Source organism: Eleutherodactylus coqui, chromosome 2 (assembly GCF_035609145.1).
Source record: "Eleutherodactylus coqui strain aEleCoq1 chromosome 2, aEleCoq1.hap1, whole genome shotgun sequence".
Taxonomy (NCBI): Eukaryota; Metazoa; Chordata; class Amphibia; order Anura; family Eleutherodactylidae; genus Eleutherodactylus; species Eleutherodactylus coqui.
In genome coordinates, this window is record NC_089838.1 from 320,987,417 (window position 1) to 321,010,553 (window position 23,137).

A 23,137-nucleotide genomic window follows, 5' to 3' on the forward strand; every position below is an offset into this window, starting at 1 on the left:
AAAAACACTGTGGAATTGAGTTACGGCAAAAAAACAAACTTCTTTGACCTTGTGGCATAAATAAGCGTCTCTCAATGGAAGACCAGAAAGTTGCAAGTGAAAATGACATTTGCACCACACTCTAAAAAAATGGAGTGAACTGGCCATGTGACATGACTGCGCTCTACGCAACTTTGATTCAAATACACATGCATCACGGCTCCACTTTTGGTACCCAAAAGAGGCTGAAGACTTTGTCAAAAGATAGCTTGACGGCACTTCAGATGCTGGAGAACCTAGCCCATATGGGGATCAAAAGCTGAAACCTCCGTGTTATTAGAACCACGGTTTAACAAAAGTGAGCAAGCAGACATGACACACAATGCCAGTTTTTGCCTCCTGCATCTAGTTTGACATGCAGCAGCAAGAGCTTGTTGCGCAACGGTTGTGCGTTTCACTCCACATCAGAAGATTGTGCCTAGAAATCACATCCAAATCAAATCAGACTTTTCATGATCCAGTACAGATACATGATCGAAAAGAGTGCTGAACAGGGTCAGAGCACTCAAGTTTCATTGACCTTGTGGCGCAACGGTAGCGCGTCTGACTCCAGATCAGAAGGTTGCATGTTCAAATCACGTCAGGGTCATCTGACATTTTACTCATCAACTACAAAAAATTGTTCAAAAACACTGTGGAATTGAGTTACGGCAAAAAAACAAACTTCTTTGACCTTGTGGCATAAATAAGCGTCTCTCAATGGAAGACCAGAAAGTTGCATGTGAAAATGACATTTGCACCACACTCTAAAAAAATGGAGTGAACTGGCCATGTGACATGACTGCGCTCTACGCTACCTTGATTCAAATACACATGCATCACGGCTCCACTTTTGGTACCCAAAAGAGGCTGAAGACTTTGTCAAAAGATAGCTTGACGGCACTTCAGATGCTGGAGAACCTAGCCCATATGGGGATCAAAAGCTGAAACCTCCGTGTTATTAGAACCACGGTTTAACAAAAGTGAGCAAGCAGACATGACAGACAATGCCAGTTTTTGCCTCCTGCATCTAGTTTGACATGCAGCAGCAAGAGCTTGTTGCGCAACGGTTGTGCGTTTCACTCCACATCAGAAGATTGTGCCTAGAAATCACATCCAAATCAAATCAGACTTTTCATGATCCAGTACAGATACATGATCGAAAAGAGTGCTGAACAGGGTCAGAGCACTCAAGTTTCATTGACCTTGTGGCGCAACGGTAGCACGTCTGACTCCAGATCAGAAGGTTGCGTGTTCAAATCACGTCAAGGTCATCTGACATTTTACTCATCAACTACAAAAAATTGTTCAAAAACACTGTGGAATTGGGTTACGGCAAAAAAACAAACTTCTTTGACCTTGTGGCATAAATAAGCGTCTCTCAATGGAAGACCAGAAATTCGCATGTGAAAATGACATTTGCACCACACTCTAAAAAAATGGAGTGAACTGGCCATGTGACAAGACTGCGCTCTACGCAACCTTGATTCAAATACACATGCATCACGGCTCCACTTTTGGCACCTAAAAGAGGCCGAAGACTTTGTCAAAAGATAGCTTGACGGCACTTCAGATGCTGGAGAACCTAGCCCATATGGGGATCAAAAGCTGAAACCTCCGTGTTATTAGAACCACGGTTTAACAAAAGTGAGCAAGCAGACATGACACACAATGCCAGTTTTTGCCTCCTGCATCTAGTTTGACATGCAGCAGCAAGAGCTTGTTGCGCAACGGTTGTGCGTTTCACTCCACATCAGAAGATTGTGCCTAGAAATCACATCCAAATCAAATCAGACTTTTCATGATCCACTACAGATACATGATCGAAAAGAGTGCTGAACAGGTTCAGAGCACTCAAGTTTCATTGACCTTGTGGTGCAACGGGAGCGCGTCTGACTCCAGATCAGAAGGTTGCGTGTTCAAATCACGTCAGGGTCATCTGACATTTTACTCATCAACTACAAAAAATTGTTCAAAAACACTGTGGAATTGGGTTACGGCAAAAAAACAAACTTCTTTGACCTTGTGGCATAAATAAGCGTCTCTCAATGGAAGACCAGAAAGTTGCAAGTGAAAATGACATTTGCACCACACTCTAAAAAAATGGAGTGAACTGGCCATGTGACATGACTGCGCTCTACGCAACCTTGATTCAAATACACATGCATCACGGCTCCACTTTTGGTACCCAAAAGAGGCCGAAGACTTTGTCAAAAGATAGCTTGACGGCACTTCAGATGCTGGAGAACCTAGCCCATATGGGGATCAAAAGCTGAAACCTCCGTGTTATTAGAACCACGGTTTAACAAAAGTGAGCAAGCAGACATGACACACAATGCCAGTTTTTGCCTCCTGCATCTAGTTTGACATGCAGCAGCAAGAGCTTGTTGCGCAACGGTTGTGCGTTTCACTCCACATCAGAAGATTGTGCCTAGAAATCACATCCAAATCAAATCAGACTTTTCATGATCCAGTACAGATACATGATCGAAAAGAGTGCTGAACAGGGTCAGAGCACTCAAGTTTCATTGACCTTGTGGCGCAACGGTAGCGCGTCTGACTCCAGATCAGAAAGTTGCGTGTTCAAATCATGTCAGGTTCATCTGACATTTTACTCATCAACTACAAAAAAATTGTTCAAAAACACTGTGGAATTGAGTTACGGCAAAAAAACAAACTTCTTTGACCTTGTGGCATAAATAAGCGTCTCTCAATGGAAGACCAGAAAGTTGCAAGTGAAAATGACATTTGCACCACACTCTAAAAAAATGGAGTGAACTGGCCATGTGACATGACTGCGCTCTACGCAACCTTGATTCAAATACACATGCATCACGGCTCCACTTTTGGTACCCAAAAGAGGCCGAAGACTTTGTCAAAAGATAGCTTGACGGCACTTCAGATGCTGGAGAACCTAGCCCATATGGGGATCAAAAGCTGAAACCTCCGTGTTATTAGAACCACGGTTTAACAAAAGTGAGCAAGCAGACATGACAGACAATGCCAGTTTTTGCCTCCTGCATCTAGTTTGACATGCAGCAGCAAGAGCTTGTTGCGCAACGGTTGTGCGTTTCACTCCACATCAGAAGATTGTGCCTAGAAATCACATCCAAATCAAATCAGACTTTTCATGATCCACTACAGATACATGATCGAAAAGAGTGCTGAACAGGGTCAGAGCACTCAAGTTTCATTGACCTTGTGGCGCAACGGTAGCGCGTCTGACTCCACATCAGAAGGTTGCGTGTTCAAATCACGTCAGGGTCATCTGACATTTTACTCATCAACTACAAAAAATTGTTCAAAAACACTGTGGAATTGGGTTACGGCAAAAAAACAAACTTCTTTGACCTTGTGGCATAAATAAGCGTCTCTCAATGGAAGACCAGAAAGTTGCATGTGAAAATGACATTTGCATCACACTCTAAAAAAATGGAGTGAACTGGCCATGTGACCTGACTGCGCTCTACGCAACCTTGATTCAAATACACATGCATCACGGCTCCACTTTTGGTACCCAAAAGAGGCTGAAGACTTTGTCAAAAGATAGCTTGACGGCACTTCAGATGCTGGAGAACCTAGCCCATATGGGGATCAAAAGCTGAAACCTCCGTGTTATTAGAAACACGGTTTAACAAAAGTGAGCAAGCAGACATGACAGACAATGCCAGTTTTTGCCTCCTGCATCTAGTTTGACATGCAGCAGCAAGAACTTGTTGCGCAACGGTTGTGCGTTTCACTCCACATCAGAAGATTGTGCCTAGAAATCACATCCAAATCAAATCAGACTTTTCATGATCCAGTACAGATACATGATCGAAAAGAGTGCTGAACAGGGTCAGAGCACTCAAGTTTCATTGGCCTTGTGGCGCAACGGTAGCGCGTCTGACTCCAGATCAGAAGGTTGCGTGTTCAAATCACGTCAGGGTCATCTGACATTTTACTCATCAACTACAAAAAATTGTTCAAAAACACTGTGGAATTGAGTTACGGCAAAAAAACAAACTTCTTTGACCTTGTGGCATAAATAAGCGTCTCTCAATGGAAGACCAGAAAGTTGCATGTGAAAATGACATTTGCACCACACTCTAAAAAGATGGAGTGAACTGGCCATGTGACCTGACTGCGCTCTACGCAACCTTGATTCAAATACACATGCATCACGGCTCCACTTTTGGTACCCAAAAGAGGCTGAAGACTTTGTCAAAAGATAGCTTGACGGCACTTCAGATGCTGGAGAACCTAGCCCATATGGGGATCAAAAGCTGAAACCTCCGTGTTATTAGAAACACGGTTTAACAAAAGTGAGCAAGCAGACATGACAGACAATGCCAGTTTTTGCCTCCTGCATCTAGTTTGACATGCAGCAGCAAGAACTTGTTGCGCAACGGTTGTGCGTTTCACTCCACATCAGAAGATTGTGCCTAGAAATCACATCCAAATCAAATCAGACTTTTCATGATCCAGTACAGATACATGATCGAAAAGAGTGCTGAACAGGGTCAGAGCACTCAAGTTTCATTGACCTTGTGGCGCAACGGTAGCGCGTCTGACTCCAGATCAGAAGGTTGCGTGTTCAAATCACGTCAGGGTCATCTGACATTTTACTCATCAACTACAAAAAATTGTTCAAAAACACTGTGGAATTGGGTTACGGCAAAAAAACAAACTTCTTTGACCTTGTGGCATAAATAAGCGTCTCTCAATGGAAGACCAGAAATTTGCATGTGAAAATGACATTTGCACTACACTCTAAAAAAATGGAGTGAACTGGCCATGTGACATGACTGCGCTCTACGCAACTTTGATTCAAATACACATGCATCACAGCTCCACTTTTGGTACCCAAAAGAGGCCGAAGACTTTGTCAAAAGATAGCTTGACGGCACTTCAGATGCTGGAGAACCTAGCCCATATGGGGATCAAAAGCTGAAACCTCCGTGTTATTAGAACCACGGTTTAACAAAAGTGAGCAAGCAGACATGACACACAATGCCAGTTTTTGCCTCCTGCATCTAGTTTGACATGCAGCAGCAAGAGCTTGTTGCACAACGGTTGTGCGTTTCACTCCACATCAGAAGATTGTGCCTAGAAATCACATCCAAATCAAATCAGACTTTTCATGATCCAGTACAGATACATGATCGAAAAGAGTGCTGAACAGGGTCAGAGCACTCAAGTTTCATTGGCCTTGTGTCGCAACGGTAGCGCGTCTGACTCCAGATCAGAAGGTTGCGTGTTCAAATCACGTCAGGGTCATCTGACATTTTACTCATCAACTACAAAAAATTGTTCAAAAACACTGTGGAATTGAGTTACGGCAAAAAAACAAACTTCTTTGACCTTGTGGCATAAATAAGCGTCTCTCAATGGAAGACCAGAAAGTTGCATGTGAAAATGACATTTGCACCACACTCTAAAAAGATGGAGTGAACTGGCCATGTGACATGACTGCGCTCTACGCAACCTTGATTCAAATACACATGCATCACGGCTCCACTTTTGGTACCCAAAAGAGGCTGAAGACTTTGTCAAAAGATAGCTTGACGGCACTTCAGATGCTGGAGAACCTAGCCCATATGGGGATCAAAAGCTGAAACCTCCGTGTTATTAGAACCACGGTTTAACAAAAGTGAGCAAGCAGACATGACAGACAATGCCAGTTTTTGCCTCCTGCATCTAGTTTGACATGCAGCAGCAAGAGCTTGTTGCGCAACGGTTGTGCGTTTCACTCCACATCAGAAGATTGTGCCTAGAAATCACATCCAAATCAAATCAGACTTTTCATGATCCAGTACAGATACATGATCGAAAAGAGTGCTGAACAGGGTCAGAGCACTCAAGTTTCATTGACCTTGTGGCGCAACGGTAGCGCGTCTGACTCCAGATCAGAAGGTTGCGTGTTCAAATCACGTCAGGGTCATCTGACATTTTACTCATCAACTACAAAAAATTGTTCAAAAACACTGTGGAATTGAGTTACGGCAAAAAAACAAACTTCTTTGACCTTGTGGCATAAATAAGCGTCTCTCAATGGAAGACCAGAAAGTTGCATGTGAAAATGACATTTGCACCACACTCTAAAAAAATGGAGTGAACTGGCCATGTGACATGACTGCGCTCTACGCAACCTTGATTCAAATACACATGCATCACGGCTCCACTTTTGGTACCCAAAAGAGGCCGAAGACTTTGTCAAAAGATAGCTTGACGGCACTTCAGATGCTGGAGAACCTAGCCCATATGGGGATCAAAAGCTGAAACCTCCGTGTTATTAGAACCACGGTTTAACAAAAGTGAGCAAGCAGACATGACACACAATGCCAGTTTTTGCCTCCTGCATCTAGTTTGACATGCAGCAGCAAGAGCTTGTTGCGCAACGGTTGTGCGTTTCACTCCACATCAGAAGATTGTGCCTAGAAATCACATCCAAATCAAATCAGACTTTTCATGATCCAGTACAGATACATGATCGAAAAGAGTGCTGAACAGGGTCAGAGCACTCAAGTTTCATTGACCTTGTGGCGCAACGGTAGCGCGTCTGACTCCAGATCAGAAGGTTGCGTGTACAAATCACGTCAGGGTCATCTGACATTTTACTCATCAACTACAAAAAATTGTTCAAAAACACTGTGGAATTGGGTTACGGCAAAAAAACAAACTTCTTTGACCTTGTGGCATAAATAAGCGTCTCTCAATGGAAGACCAGAAAGTTGCATGTGAAAATGACATTTGCACCACACTCTAAAAAAATGGAGTGAACTGGCTATGTGACCTGACTGCGCTCTACGCAACCTTGATTCAAATACACATGCATCACGGCTCCACTTTTGGTACCCAAAAGAGGCTGAAGACTTTGTCAAAAGATAGCTTGACGGCACTTCAGATGCTGGAGAACCTAGCCCATATGGGGATCAAAAGCTGAAACCTCCGTGTTATTAGAACCACGGTTTAACAAAAGTGAGCAAGCAGACATGACAGACAATGCCAGTTTTTGCCTCCTGCATCTAGTTTGACATGCAGCAGCAAGAGCTTGTTGCGCAACGGTTGTGCGTTTCACTCCACATCAGAAGATTGTGCCTAGAAATCACATCCAAATCAAATCAGACTTTTCATGATCCACTACAGATACATGATCGAAAAGAGTGCTGAACAGGGTCAGAGCACTCAAGTTTCATTGACTTTGTGGCGCAACGGTAGCGCGTCTGACTCCAGATCAGAAGGTTGCGTGTTCAAATCACGTCAGGGTCATCTGACATTTTACTCATCAACTACAAAAAATTGTTCAAAAACACTGTGGAATTGGGTTACGGCAAAAAAACAAACTTCTTTGACCTTGTGGCATAAATAAGCGTTTCTCAATGGAAGACCAGAAAGTTGCAAGTGAAAATGACATTTGCACCACACTCTAAAAAAATGGAGTGAACTGGCCATGTGACATGACTGCGCTCTACGCAACCTTGATTCAAATACACATGCATCACGGCTCCAGTTTTGGCACCTAAAAGAGGCCGAAGACTTTGTCAAAAGATAGCTTGACGGCACTTCAGATGCTGGAGAACCTAGCCCATATGGGGATCAAAAGCTGAAACCTCCGTGTTATTAGAACCACGGTTTAACAAAAGTGAGCAAGCAGACATGACACACAATGCCAGTTTTTGCCTCCTGCATCTAGTTTGACATGCAGCAGCAAGAGCTTGTTGCGCAACGGTTGTGCGTTTCACTCCACATCAGAAGATTGTGCCTAGAAATCACATCCAAATCAAATCAGACTTTTCATGATCCACTACAGATACATGATCGAAAAGAGTGCTGAACAGGGTCAGAGCACTCAAGTTTCATTGACTTTGTGGCGCAACGGTAGCGCGTCTGACTCCAGATCAGAAGGTTGCGTGTTCAAATCACGTCAGGGTCATCTGACATTTTACTCATCAACTACAAAAAATTGTTCAAAAACACTGTGGAATTGGGTTACGGCAAAAAAACAAACTTCTTTGACCTTGTGGCATAAATAAGCGTTTCTCAATGGAAGACCAGAAAGTTGCAAGTGAAAATGACATTTGCACCACACTCTAAAAAAATGGAGTGAACTGGCCATGTGACATGACTGCGCTCTACGCAACCTTGATTCAAATACACATGCATCACGGCTCCAGTTTTGGCACCTAAAAGAGGCCGAAGACTTTGTCAAAAGATAGCTTGACGGCACTTCAGATGCTGGAGAACCTAGCCCATATGGGGATCAAAAGCTGAAACCTCCGTGTTATTAGAACCACGGTTTAACAAAAGTGAGCAAGCAGACATGACAGACAATGCCAGTTTTTGCCTCCTGCATCTAGTTTGACATGCAGCAGCAAGAGCTTGTTGCGCAACGGTTGTGCGTTTCACTCCACATCAGAAGATTGTGCCTAGAAATCACATCCAAATCAAATCAGACTTTTCATGATCCAGTACAGATACATGATCGAAAAGAGTGCTGAACAGGGTCAGAGCACTCAAGTTTCATTGACCTTGTGGCGCAACGGTAGCGCGTCTGACTCCAGATCAGAAGGTTGCGTGTTCAAATCACGTCAGGTTCATCTGACATTTTACTCATCAACTACAAAAAATTGTTCAAAAACACTGTGGAATTGAGTTACGGCAAAAAAACAAACTTCTTTGACCTTGTGGCATAAATAAGCGTCTCTCAATGGAAGACCAGAAAGTTGCATGTGAAAATGACATTTGCACCACACTCTAAAAAAATGGAGTGAACTGGCCATGTGACATGACTGCGCTCTACGCAACCTTGATTCAAATACACATGCATCACGGCTCCACTTTTGGTACCCAAAAGAGGCTGAAGACTTTGTCAAAAGATAGCTTGACGGCACTTCAGATGCTGGAGAACCTAGCCCATATGGGGATCAAAAGCTGAAACCTCCGTGTTATTAGAACCACGGTTTAACAAAAGTGAGCAAGCAGACATGACACACAATGCCAGTTTTTGCCTCCTGCATCTAGTTTGACATGCAGCAGCAAGAGCTTGTTGCGCAACGGTTGTGCGTTTCACTCCACATCAGAAGATTGTGCCTAGAAATCACATCCAAATCAAATCAGACTTTTCATGATCCAGTACAGATACATGATCGAAAAGAGTGCTGAACAGGGTCAGAGCACTCAAGTTTCATTGACCTTGTGGCGCAATGGTAGCGCGTCTGACTCCACATCAGAAGGTTGCGTGTTCAAATCACGTCAGGGTCATCTGACATTTTACTCATCAACTACAAAAAATTGTTCAAAAACACTGTGGAATTGGGTTACGGCAAAAAAACAAACTTCTTTGACCTTGTGGCATAAATAAGCGTTTCTCAATGGAAGACCAGAAAGTTGCAAGTGAAAATGACATTTGCACCACACTCTAAAAAAATGGAGTGAACTGGCCATGTGACATGACTGCGCTCTACGCAACCTTGATTCAAATACACATGCATCACGGCTCCAGTTTTGGCACCTAAAAGAGGCCGAAGACTTTGTCAAAAGATAGCTTGACGGCACTTCAGATGCTGGAGAACCTAGCCCATATGGGGATCAAAAGCTGAAACCTCCGTGTTATTAGAACCACGGTTTAACAAAAGTGAGCAAGCAGACATGACACACAATGCCAGTTTTTGCCTCCTGCATCTAGTTTGACATGCAGCAGCAAGAGCTTGTTGCGCAACGGTTGTGCGTTTCACTCCACATCAGAAGATTGTGCCTAGAAATCACATCCAAATCAAATCAGACTTTTCATGATCCACTACAGATACATGATCGAAAAGAGTGCTGAACAGGTTCAGAGCACTCAAGTTTCATTGACCTTGTGGTGCAACGGTAGCGCGTCTGACTCCAGATCAGAAGGTTGCGTGTTCAAATCACGTCAGGGTCATCTGACATTTTACTCATCAACTACAAAAAATTGTTCAAAAACACTGTGGAATTGGGTTACGGCAAAAAAAACAAACTTCTTTGACCTTGTGGCATAAATAAGCGTCTCTCAATGGAAGACCAGAAAGTTGCAAGTGAAAATGACATTTGCACCACACTCTAAAAAAATGGAGTGAACTGGCCATGTGACATGACTGCGCTCTACGCAACCTTGATTCAAATACACATGCATCACGGCTCCACTTTTGGTACCCAAAAGAGGCCGAAGACTTTGTCAAAAGATAGCTTGACGGCACTTCAGATGCTGGAGAACCTAGCCCATATGGGGATCAAAAGCTGAAACCTCCGTGTTATTAGAACCACGGTTTAACAAAAGTGAGCAAGCAGACATGACACACAATGCCAGTTTTTGCCTCCTGCATCTAGTTTGACATGCAGCAGCAAGAGCTTGTTGCGCAACGGTTGTGCGTTTCACTCCACATCAGAAGATTGTGCCTAGAAATCACATCCAAATCAAATCAGACTTTTCATGATCCAGTACAGATACATGATCGAAAAGAGTGCTGAACAGGGTCAGAGCACTCAAGTTTCATTGACCTTGTGGCGCAACGGTAGCGCGTCTGACTCCAGATCAGAAGGTTGCGTGTTCAAATCACGTCAGGGTCATCTGACATTTTACTCATCAACTACAAAAAATTGTTCAAAAACACTGTGGAATTGGGTTACGGCAAAAAAACAAACTTCTTTGACCTTGTGGCATAAATAAGCGTCTCTCAATGGAAGACCAGAAAGTTGCATGTGAAAATGACATTTGCACCACACTCTAAAAAAATGGAGTGAACTGGCCATGTGACATGACTGCGCTCTACGCAACCTTGATTCAAATACACATGCATCACGGCTCCACTTTTGGTACCCAAAAGAGGCCGAAGACTTTGTCAAAAGATAGCTTGACGGCACTTCAGATGCTGGAGAACCTAGCCCATATGGGGATCAAAAGCTGAAACCTCCGTGTTATTAGAACCACGGTTTAACAAAAGTGAGCAAGCAGACATGACACACAATGCCAGTTTTTGCCTCCTGCATCTAGTTTGACATGCAGCAGCAAGAGCTTGTTGCGCAACGGTTGTGCGTTTCACTCCACATCAGAAGATTGTGCCTAGAAATCACATCCAAATCAAATCAGACTTTTCATGATCCAGTACAGATACATGATCGAAAAGAGTGCTGAACAGGGTCAGAGCACTCAAGTCTCATTGACCTTGTGGTGCAACGGTAGCACGTCTGACTCCAGATCAGAAGGTTGCGTGTTCAAATCACGTCAGGGTCATCTGACATTTTACTCATCAACTACAAAAAATTGTTCAAAAACACTGTGGAATTGGGTTACGGCAAAAAAACAAACTTCTTTGACCTTGTGGCATAAATAAGCGTCTCTCAATGGAAGACCAGAAAGTTGCAAGTGAAAATGACATTTGCACCACACTCTAAAAAAATGGAGTGAACTGGCCATGTGACATGACTGCGCTCTACGCAACCTTGATTCAAATACACATGCATCACGGCTCCAGTTTTGGCACCTAAAAGAGGCCGAAGACTTTGTCAAAAGATAGCTTGACGGCACTTCAGATGCTGGAGAACCTAGCCCATATGGGGATCAAAAGCTGAAACCTCCGTGTTATTAGAACCACGGTTTAACAAAAGTGAGCAAGCAGACATGACAGACAATGCCAGTTTTTGCCTCCTGCATCTAGTTTGACATGCAGCAGCAAGAGCTTGTTGCGCAACGGTTGTGCGTTTCACTCCACATCAGAAGATTGTGCCTAGAAATCACATCCAAATCAAATCAGACTTTTCGTGATCCAGTACAGATACATGATCGAAAAGAGTGCTGAACAGGGTCAGAGCACTCAAGTTTCATTGACCTTGTGGCGCAACGGTAGCGCGTCTGACTCCACATCAGAAGGTTGCGTGTTCAAATCACGTCAGGTTCATCTGACATTTTACTCATCAACTACAAAAAATTGTTCAAAAACACTGTGGAATTTAGTTACGGCAAAAAAACAAACTTCTTTGACCTTGTGGCATAAATAAGCGTCTCTCAATGGAAGACCAGAAAGTTGCATGTGAAAATGACATTTGCACCACACTCTAAAAAAATGGAGTGAACTGGCCATGTGACATGACTGCGCTCTACGCAACCTTGATTCAAATACACATGCATCACGGCTCCACTTTTGGTACCCAAAAGAGGCCGAAGACTTTGTCAAAAGATAGCTTGACGGCACTTCAGATGCTGGAGAACCTAGCCCATATGGGGATCAAAAGCTGAAGCCTCCGTGTTATTAGAACCACGGTTTAACAAAAGTGAGCAAGCAGACATGACACACAATGCCAGTTTTTGCCTCCTGCATCTAGTTTGACATGCAGCAGCAAGAGCTTGTTGCGCAACGGTTGTGCGTTTCACTCCACATCAGAAGATTGTGCCTAGAAATCACATCCAAATCAAATCAGACTTTTCATGATCCACTACAGATACATGATCGAAAAGAGTGCTGAACAGGTTCAGAGCACTCAAGTTTCATTGACCTTGTGGTGCAACGGTAGCGCGTCTGACTCCAGATCAGAAGGTTGCGTGTTCAAATCACGTCAGGGTCATCTGACATTTTACTCATCAACTACAAAAAATTGTTCAAAAACACTGTGGAATTGGGTTACGGCAAAAAAACAAACTTCTTTGACCTTGTGGCATAAATAAGCGTCTCTCAATGGAAGACCAGAAAGTTGCAAGTGAAAATGACATTTGCACCACACTCTAAAAAAATGTAGTGAACTGGCCATGTGACATGACTGCGCTCTACGCAACCTTGATTCAAATACACATGCATCACGGCTCCACTTTTGGTACCCAAAAGAGGCCGAAGACTTTGTCAAAAGATAGCTTGACGGCACTTCAGATGCTGGAGAACCTAGCCCATATGGGGATCAAAAGCTGAAACCTCCGTGTTATTAGAACCACGGTTTAACAAAAGTGAGCAAGCAGACATGACACACAATGCCAGTTTTTGCCTCCTGCATCTAGTTTGACATGCAGCAGCAAGAGCTTGTTGCGCAACGGTTGTGCGTTTCACTCCACATCAGAAGATTGTGCCTAGAAATCACATCCAAATCAAATCAGACTTTTCATGATCCAGTACAGATACATGATCGAAAAGAGTGCTGAACAGGGTCAGAGCACTCAAGTTTCATTGACCTTGTGGCGCAACGGTAGCGCGTCTGACTCCAGATCAGAAGGTTGCGTGTTCAAATCACGTCAGGTTCATCTGACATTTTACTCATCAACTACAAAAAATTGTTCAAAAACACTGTGGAATTGGGTTACGGCAAAAAAACAAACTTCTTTGACCTTGTGGCATAAATAAGCGTCTCTCAATGGAAGACCAGAAAGTTGCATGTGAAAATGACATTTGCACCACACTCTAAAAAAATGGAGTGAACTGGCCATGTGACATGACTGCGCTCTACGCAACCTTGATTCAAATACACATGCATCACGGCTCCAGTTTTGGCACCTAAAAGAGGCCGAAGACTTTGTCAAAAGATAGCTTGACGGCACTTCAGATGCTGGAGAACCTAGCCCATATGGGGATCAAAAGCTGAAACCTCCGTGTTATTAGAACCACGGTTTAACAAAAGTGAGCAAGCAGACATGACAGACAATGCCAGTTTTTGCCTCCTGCATCTAGTTTGACATGCAGCAGCAAGAGCTTGTTGCGCAACGGTTGTGCGTTTCACTCCACATCAGAAGATTGTGCCTAGAAATCACATCCAAATCAAATCAGACTTTTCATGATCCAGTACAGATACATGATCGAAAAGAGTGCTGAACAGGGTCAGAGCACTCAAGTTTCATTGACCTTGTGGTGCAACGGTAGCGCGTCTGACTCCAGATCAGAAGGTTGCGTGTTCAAATCACGTCAGGGTCATCTGACATTTTACTCATCAACTACAAAAAATTGTTCAAAAACACTGTGGAATTGAGTTACGGCAAAAAAACAAACTTCTTTGACCTTGTGGCATAAATAAGCGTCTCTCAATGGAAGACCAGAAAGTTGCATGTGAAAATGACATTTGCACCACACTCTAAAAAAATGGAGTGAACTGGCCATGTGACATGACTGCGCTCTACGCAACCTTGATTCAAATACACATGCATCACGGCTCCACTTTTGGCACCCAAAAGAGGCCGAAGACTTTGTCAAAAGATAGCTTGACGGCACTTCAGATGCTGGAGAACCTAGCCCATATGGGGATCAAAAGCTGAAACCTCCGTGTTATTAGAACCACGGTTTAACAAAAGTGAGCAAGCAGACATGACACACAATGCCAGTTTTTGCCTCCTGCATCTAGTTTGACATGCAGCAGCAAGAGCTTGTTGCGCAACGGTTGTGCGTTTCACTCCACATCAGAAGATTGTGCCTAGAAATCACATCCAAATCAAATCAGACTTTTCATGATCCAGTACAGATACATGATCGAAAAGAGTGCTGAACAGGGTCAGAGCACTCAAGTTTCATTGACCTTGTGGCGCAACGGTAGCGCGTCTGACTCCAGATCAGAAGGTTGCGTGTTCACATCACGTCAGGGTCATCTGACATTTTACTCATCAACTACAAAAAATTGTTCAAAAACACTGTGGAATTGGGTTACGGCAAAAAAACAAACTTCTTTGACCTTGTGGCATAAATAAGCGTCTCTCAATGGAAGACCAGAAAGTTGCATGTGAAAATGACATTTGCACCACACTCTAAAAAAATGGAGTGAACTGGCCATGTGACCTGACTGCGCTCTACGCAACCTTGATTCAAATACACATGTATCACAGCTCCACTTTTGGTACCCAAAAGAGGCCGAAGACTTTGTCAAAAGATAGCTTGACGGCACTTCAGATGCTGGAGAACCTAGCCCATATGGGGATCAAAAGCTGAAACCTCCGTGTTATTAGAACCACGGTTTAACAAAAGTGAGCAAGCAGACATGACACACAATGCCAGTTTTTGCCTCCTGCATCTAGTTTGACATGCAGCAGCAAGAGCTTGTTGCGCAACGGTTGTGCGTTTCACTCCACATCAGAAGATTGTGCCTAGAAATCACATCCAAATCAAATCAGACTTTTCATGATCCAGTACAGATACATGATCGAAAAGAGTGCTGAACAGGGTCAGAGCACTCAAGTTTCATTGACCTTGTGGCGCAACGGTAGCGCGTCTGACTCCAGATCAGAAGGTTGCGTGTTCAAATCACGTTAGGGTCATCTGACATTTTACTCATCAACTACAAAAAATTGTTCAAAAACACTGTGGAATTGGGTTACGGCAAAAAAACAAACTTCTTTGACCTTGTGGCATAAATAAGCGTCTCTCCATGGAAGACCAGAAAGTTGCATGTGAAAATGACATTTGCACCACACTCTAAAAAAATGGAGTGAACTGGCCATGTGACATGACTGCGCTCTACGCAAATTTGATTCAAATACACATGCATCACGGCTCCACTTTTGGTACCCAAAAGAGGCCGAAGACTTTGTCAAAAGATAGCTTGACGGCACTTCAGATGCTGGAGAACCTAGCCCATATGGGGATCAAAAGCTGAAACCTCCGTGTTATTAGAACCACGGTTTAACAAAAGTGAGCAAGCAGACATGACACACAATGCCAGTTTTTGCCTCCTGCATCTAGTTTGACATGCAGCAGCAAGAGCTTGTTGCGCAACGGTTGTGCGTTTCACTCCACATCAGAAGATTGTGCCTAGAAATCACATCCAAATCAAATCAGACTTTTCATGATCCAGTACAGATACATGATCGAAAAGAGTGCTGAACAGGGTCAGAGCACTCAAGTTTCATTGACCTTGTGGCGCAACGGTAGCGCGTCTGACTCCAGATCAGAAGGTTGCGTGTTCAAATCACGTCAGGGTCATCTGACATTTTACTCATCAACTACAAAAAATTGTTCAAAAACACTGTGGAATTGGGTTACGGCAAAAAAACAAACTTCTTTGACCTTGTGGCATAAATAAGCGTCTCTCAATGGAAGACCAGAAAGTTGCATGTGAAAATGACATTTGTACCACACTCTAAAAAAATGGAGTGAACTGGCCATGTGACATGACTGCGCTCTACGCAACCTGGATTCAAATACACATGCATCACGGCTCCACTTTTGGTACCCAAAAGAGGCTGAAGACTTTGTCAAAAGATAGCTTGACGGCACTTCAGATGCTGGAGAACCTAGCCCATATGGGGATCAAAAGCTGAAACCTCCGTGTTATTAGAACCACGGTTTAACAAAAGTGAGCAAGCAGACATGACACACAATGCCAGTTTTTGCCTCCTGCATCTAGTTTGACATGCAGCAGCAAGAGCTTGTTGCGCAACGGTTGTGCGTTTCACTCCACATCAGAAGATTGTGCCTAAAAATCACATCCAAATCAAATCAGACTTTTCATGATCTAGTACAGATACATGATCGAAAAGAGTGCTGAACAGGGTCAGAGCACTCAAGTTTCATTGACCTTGTGGCGCAACGGTAGCGCGTCTGACTCCAGATCAGAAGGTTGCGTGTTCAAATCACGTCAGGGTCATCTGACATTTTACTCATCAACTACAAAAAATTGTTCAAAAACACTGTGGAATTGGGTTACGGCAAAAAAACAAACTTCTTTGACCTTGTGGCATAAATAAGCGTCTCTCAATGGAAGACCAGAAAGTTGCATGTGAAAATGACATTTGCACCACACTCTAAAAAAATGGAGTGAACTGGCCATGTGACCTGACTGCGCTCTACGCAACCTTGATTCAAATACACATGCATCAGGGCTCCACTTTTGGCACCCAAAAGAGGCCGAAGACTTTGTCAAAAGATAGCTTGACGGCACTTCAGATGCTGGAGAACCTAGCCCATATGGGGATCAAAAGCTGAAACCTCCGTGTTATTAGAACCACGGTTTAACAAAAGTGAGCAAGCAGACATGACACACAATGCCAGTTTTTGCCTCCTGCATCTAGTTTGACATGCAGCAGCAAGAGCTTGTTGCGCAACGGTTGTGCGTTTCACTCCACATCAGAAGATTGTGCCTAGAAATCACATCCAAATCAAATCAGACTTTTCATGATCCAGTACAGATACATGATCGAAAAGAGTGCTGAACAGGGTCAGAGCACTCAAGTTTCATTGACCTTGTGGCGCAACGGTAGCGCGTCTGACTCCAGATCAGAAGGTTGCGTGTTCAAATCACGTCAGGGTCATCTGACATTTTACTCATCAACTACAAAAAATTGTTCAAAAACACTGTGGAATTGGGTTACGGCAAAAAAACAAACTTCTTTGACCTTGTGGCATAAATAAGCGTCTCTCAATGGAAGACCAGAAAGTTGCATGTGAAAATGACATTTGCACCACACTCTAAAAAAATGGAGTGAACTGGCCATGTGACATGACTGCGCTCTACGCAACCTGGATTCAAATACACATGCATCACGGCTCCACTTTTGGTACCCAAAACAGGCTGAAGACTTTGTCAAAAGATAGCTTGACGGCACTTCAGATGCTGGAGAACCTAGCCCATATGGGGATCAAAAGCTGAAACCTCCGTGTTATTAGAACCACGGTTTAACAAAAGTGAGCAAGCAGACATGACACACAATGCCAGTTTTTGCCTCCTGCATCTAGTTTGACATGCAGCAGCAAGAGCTTGTTGCGCAACGGTTGTGCGTTTCACTCCACATCAGAAGATTGTGCCTAGAAATCACATCCAAATCAAATCAGACTTTTCATGATCCAGTACAGATACATGATCGAAAAGAGTGCTGAACAGGGTCAGAGCACTCAAGTTTCATTGACCTTGTGGCGCAACGGTAGCGCGTCTGACTCCAGATCAGAAGGTTGCGTGTTCAAATCACGTCAGGGTCATCTGACATTTTACTCATCAACTACAAAAAATTGTTCAAAAACACTGTGGAATTGGGTTACGGCAAAAAAACAAACTTCTTTGACCTTGTGGCATAAATAAGCGTCTCTCAATGGAAGACCAGAAAGTTGCATGTGAAAATGACATTTGCACCACACTCTAAAAAAATGGAGTGAACTGGCCATGTGACCTGACTGCGCTCTACGCAACCTTGATTCAAATACACATGCATCAGGGCTCCACTTTTGGCACCCAAAAGAGGCCGAAGACTTTGTCAAAAGATAGCTTGACGGCACTTCAGATGCTGGAGAACCTAGCCTATATGGGGATCAAAAGCTGAAACCTCCGTGTTATTAGAACCACGGTTTAACAAAAGTGAGCAAGCAGACATGACACACAATGCCAGTTTTTGCCTCCTGCATCTAGTTTGACATGCAGCAGCAAGAGCTTGTTGCGCAACGGTTGTGCGTTTCACTCCACATCAGAAGATTGTGCCTAGAAATCACATCCAAATCAAATCAGACTTTTCATGATCCAGTACAGATACATGATCGAAAAGAGTGCTGAACAGGGTCAGAGCACTCGTGTGGCACAATTTGTGCGGTCATCTGACATTTTACTCATCAACTACAAAAAATTGTTCAAAAACACTGTGGAATTGGGTTACGGCAAAAAAACAAACTTCTTTGACCTTGTGGCATAAATAAGCGTCTCTCAATGGAAGACCAGAAAGTTGCATGTGAAAATGACATTTGCACCACACTCTAAAAAAATGGAGTGAACTGGCCATGTGACATGACTGCGCTCTACGCAACCTTGATTCAAATACACATGCATCACGGCTCCACTTTTGGTACCCAAAAGAGGCCGAAGACTTTGTCAAAAGATAGCTTGACGGCACTTCAGATGCTGGAGAACCTAGCCCATATGGGGATCAAAAGCTTAAACCTCCGTGTTATTAGAACCACGGTTTAACAAAAGTGAGCAAGCAGACATGACACACAATGCCAGTTTTTGCCTCCTGCATCTAGTTTGACATGCAGCAGCAAGAGCTTGTTGCGCAACGGTTGTGCATTTCACTCCACATCAGAAGATTGTGCCTAGAAATCACATCCAAATCAAATCAGACTTTTCATGATCCAGTACAGATACATGATCGAAAAGAGTGCTGAACAGGGTCAGAGCACTCAAGTTTCATTGACCTTGTGGCGTAGCGGTAGCGCGTCTGACTCCAGATCAGAAGGTTGCGTGTTCAAATCACGTCAGGGTTATCTGACATTTTACTCATCAACTACAAAAAATTGTTCAAAAACACTGTGGAATTGGGTTACGGCAAAAAAACAAACTTCTTTGACCTTGTGGCATAAATAAGCGTCTCTCAATGGAAGACCAGAAAGTTGCATGTGAAAATGACATTTGCACCACACTCTAAAAAAATGGAGTGAACTGGCCATGTGACCTGACTGCGCTCTACGCAACCTTGATTCAAATACACATGCATCAGGGCTCCACTTTTGGCACCCAAAAGAGGCCGAAGACTTTGTCAAAAGATAGCTTGACGGCACTTCAGATGCTGGAGAACCTAGCCTATATGGGGATCAAAAGCTGAAACCTCCGTGTTATTAGAACCACGGTTTAACAAAAGTGAGCAAGCAGACATGACACACAATGCCAGTTTTTGCCTCCTGCATCTAGTTTGACATGCAGCAGCAAGAGCTTGTTGCGCAACGGTTGTGCGTTTCACTCCACATCAGAAGATTGTGCCTAGAAATCACATCCAAATCAAATCAGACTTTTCATGATCCAGTACAGATACATGATCGAAAAGAGTGCTGAACAGGGTCAGAGCACTCGTGTGGCACAATTTGTGCGGTCATCTGACATTTTACTCATCAACTACAAAAAATTGTTCAAAAACACTGTGGAATTGGGTTACGGCAAAAAAACAAACTTCTTTGACCTTGTGGCATAAATAAGCGTCTCTCAATGGAAGACCAGAAAGTTGCATGTGAAAATGACATTTGCACCACACTCTAAAAAAATGGAGTGAACTGGCCATGTGACCTGACTGCGCTCTACGCAACCTTGATTCAAATACACATGCATCACGGCTCCACTTTTGGTACCCAAAAGAGGCTGAAGACTTTGTCAAAAGATAGCTTGACGGCACTTCAGATGCTGGAGAACCTAGCCCATATGGGGATCAAAAGCTGAAACCTCCGTGTTATTAGAACCACGGTTTAACAAAAGTGAGCAAGCAGACATGACACACAATGCCAGTTTTTGCCTCCTGCATCTAGTTTGACATGCAGCAGCAAGAGCTTGTTGCGCAACGGTTGTGCATTTCACTCCACATCAGAAGATTGTGCCTAGAAATCACATCCAAATCAAATCAGACTTTTCATGATCCAGTACAGATACATGATCGAAAAGAGTGCTGAACAGGGTCAGAGCACTCAAGTTTCATTGACCTTGTGGCGTAGCGGTAGCGCGTCTGACTCCAGATCAGAAGGTTGCGTGTTCAAATCACGTCAGGGTTATCTGACATTTTACTCATCAACTACAAAAAATTGTTCAAAAACACTGTGGAATTGGGTTACGGCAAAAAAACAAACTTCTTTGACCTTGTGGCATAAATAAGCGTCTCTCAATGGAAGACCAGAAAGTTGCATGTGAAAATGACATTTGTACCACACTCTAAAAAAATGGAGTGAACTAGCCATGTGACATGACTGCGCTCTACGCAACCTTGATTCAAATACACATGCATCACGGCTCCACTTTTGGTACCCAAAAGAGGCTGAAGACTTTGTCAAAAGATAGCTTGACGGCACTTCAGATGCTGGAGAACCTAGCCCATATGGGTATCAAAAGCTGAAACCCCCGTATTATTAGAACCACGGTTTAACAAAAGTGAGCAAGCAGACATGACACACAATGCCAGTTTTTGCCTCCTGCATCTAGTTTGACATGCAGCAGCAAGAGCTTGTTGCGCAGCGGTTGTGCGTTTCACTCCACATCAGAAGATTGTGCCTAGAAATCACATCCAAATCAAATCAGACTTTTCATGATCCAGTACAGATACATGATCGAAAAGAGTGCTGAACAGGGTCAGAGCACTCAAGTTTCATTGACCTTGTGGCGCAACGGTGGCGCGTCTGACTCCAGATCAGAAGGTTGCGTGTTCAAATCACGTCAGGGTCATCTGACATTTTACTCATCAACTACAAAAAATTGTTCAAAAACACTGTGGAATTGGGTTACGGCAAAAAAACAAACTTCTTTGACCTTGTGGCATAAATAAGCGTCTCTCAATGGAAGACCAGAAAGTTGCATGTGAAAATGACATTTGCACCACACTCTAAAAAAATGGAGTGAACTGGCCATGTGACCTGACTGCGCTCTACGCAACCTTGATTCAAATACACATGCATCACGGCTCCACTTTTGGCACCCAAAAGAGGCCGAAGACTTTGTCAAAAGATAGCTTGACAGCACTTCAGATGCTGGAGAACCTAGCCCATATGGGGATCAAAAGCTGAAACCTCCGTGTTATTAGAACCACGGTTTAACAAAAGTGAGCAAGCAGACATGACACACAATGCCAGTTTTTGCCTCCTGCATCTAGTTTGACATGCAGCAGCAAGAGCTTGTTGCGCAACGGTTGTGCATTTCACTCCACATCAGAAGACTGTGCCTAGAAATCACATCCAAATCAAATCAGACTTTTCATGATCCAGTACAGATACATGATCGAAAAGAGTGCTGAACAGGGTCAGAGCACTCAAGTTTCATTGACCTTGTGGCGCAACGGTAGCGCGTCTGACTCCACATCAGAAGGTTGCGTGTTCAAATCACGTCAGGGTCATCTGACATTTTACTCATCAACTACAAAAAATTGTTCAAAAACACTGTGGAATTGGGTTACGGCAAAAAAACAAACTTCTTTGACCTTGTGGCATAAATAAGCGTCTCTCAATGGAAGACCAGAAAGTTGCATGTGAAAATGACATTTGCACCACACTCTAAAAAAGTGGAGTGTACTGGCCATGTGACCTGACTGCGCTCTACGCAACCTTGATTCAAATACACATGCATCACGGCTCCACTTTTGGTACCCAAAAGAGGCCGAAGACTTTGTCAAAAGATAGCTTGACGGCACGTCAGATGCTGGAGAACCTAGCCCATATGGGGATCAAAAGCTGAAACCTCCGTGTTATTAGAACCACAGTTTAACAAAAGTGAGCAAGCAGACATGACACACAATGCCAGTTTTTGCCTCCTGCATCTAGTTTGACATGCAGCAGCAAGAGCTTGTTGCGCAACGGTTGTGCGTTTCACTCCACATCAGAAGATTGTGCCTAGAAATCACATCCAAATCAAATCAGACTTTTCATGATCCAGTACAGATACATGATCGAAAAGAATGCTGAACAGGGTCAGAGCACTCAAGTTTCATTGACCTTGTGGCGCAACGGTAGCGCGTCTGACTCCAGATCAGAAGGTTGCGTGTTCAAATCACGTCAGGGTCATCTGACATTTTACTCATCAACTACAAAAAATTGTTCAAAAACACTGTGGAATTGGGTTACGGCAAAAAAACAAACTTCTTTGACCTTGTGGCATAAATAAGCGTCTCTCAATGGAAGACCAGAAAGTTGCATGGGAAAATGACATTTGCACCACACTCTAAAAAAATGGAGTGAACTGGCCATGTGACCTGACTGCGCTCTACGCAACCTTGATTCAAATACACATGCATCAGGGCTCCACTTTTGGCACCTAAAAGAGGCCGAAGACTTTGTCAAAAGATAGCTTGACGGCACTTCAGATGCTGGAGAACCTAGCCCATATGGGGATCAAAAGCTGAAACCCCCGTATTATTAGAACCACGGTTTAACAAAAGTGAGCAAGCAGACATGACACACAATGCCAGTTTTTGCCTCCTGCATCTAGTTTGACATGCAGCAGCAAGAGCTTGTTGCGCAACGGTTGTGCGTTTCACTCCACATCAGAAGATTGTGCCTAGAAATCACATCCAAATCAAATCAGACTTTTCATGATCCAGTACAGATACATGATCGAAAAGAGTGCTGAACAGGGTCAGAGCACTCAAGTTTCATTGACCTTGTGGCGCAACGGTAGCGCGTCTGACTCCAGATCAGAAGGTTGCGTGTTCAAATCACGTCAAGGTCATCTGACATTTTACTCATCAACTACAAAAAATTGTTCAAAAACACTGTGG

At 43.6% G+C, this 23,137-nt stretch overlaps 10 non-coding genes across 10 annotated transcripts; all 10 read left to right on the forward strand.

Moving 5' to 3' along the window:
* The first annotated feature begins 3,877 nt into the window (after positions 1-3,877).
* TRNAW-CCA (transfer RNA tryptophan (anticodon CCA)) lies at positions 3,878-3,949 on the forward strand. The gene has a single exon. It is a non-coding gene; the product is annotated as a tRNA-Trp (tRNA).
* A 592-nt stretch (positions 3,950-4,541) lies between these two features.
* TRNAW-CCA (transfer RNA tryptophan (anticodon CCA)) lies at positions 4,542-4,613 on the forward strand. The gene has a single exon. It is a non-coding gene; the product is annotated as a tRNA-Trp (tRNA).
* Positions 4,614-5,869: 1,256 nt separating this feature from the next.
* Positions 5,870-5,941, forward strand: TRNAW-CCA (transfer RNA tryptophan (anticodon CCA)). The gene has a single exon. It is a non-coding gene; the product is annotated as a tRNA-Trp (tRNA).
* A 4,577-nt stretch (positions 5,942-10,518) lies between these two features.
* TRNAW-CCA (transfer RNA tryptophan (anticodon CCA)) lies at positions 10,519-10,590 on the forward strand. Its single transcript has one exon. It is a non-coding gene; the product is annotated as a tRNA-Trp (tRNA).
* Positions 10,591-15,830: 5,240 nt separating this feature from the next.
* TRNAW-CCA (transfer RNA tryptophan (anticodon CCA)) lies at positions 15,831-15,902 on the forward strand. Its single transcript has one exon. It is a non-coding gene; the product is annotated as a tRNA-Trp (tRNA).
* Positions 15,903-16,494: 592 nt separating this feature from the next.
* TRNAW-CCA (transfer RNA tryptophan (anticodon CCA)) lies at positions 16,495-16,566 on the forward strand. The gene has a single exon. It is a non-coding gene; the product is annotated as a tRNA-Trp (tRNA).
* Positions 16,567-17,158: 592 nt separating this feature from the next.
* Positions 17,159-17,230, forward strand: TRNAW-CCA (transfer RNA tryptophan (anticodon CCA)). Its single transcript has one exon. It is a non-coding gene; the product is annotated as a tRNA-Trp (tRNA).
* A 592-nt stretch (positions 17,231-17,822) lies between these two features.
* On the forward strand, positions 17,823-17,894 carry TRNAW-CCA (transfer RNA tryptophan (anticodon CCA)). The gene has a single exon. It is a non-coding gene; the product is annotated as a tRNA-Trp (tRNA).
* Positions 17,895-22,352: 4,458 nt separating this feature from the next.
* Positions 22,353-22,424, forward strand: TRNAW-CCA (transfer RNA tryptophan (anticodon CCA)). The gene has a single exon. It is a non-coding gene; the product is annotated as a tRNA-Trp (tRNA).
* Positions 22,425-23,016: 592 nt separating this feature from the next.
* TRNAW-CCA (transfer RNA tryptophan (anticodon CCA)) lies at positions 23,017-23,088 on the forward strand. Its single transcript has one exon. It is a non-coding gene; the product is annotated as a tRNA-Trp (tRNA).
* Positions 23,089-23,137: the final 49 nt, after the last annotated feature.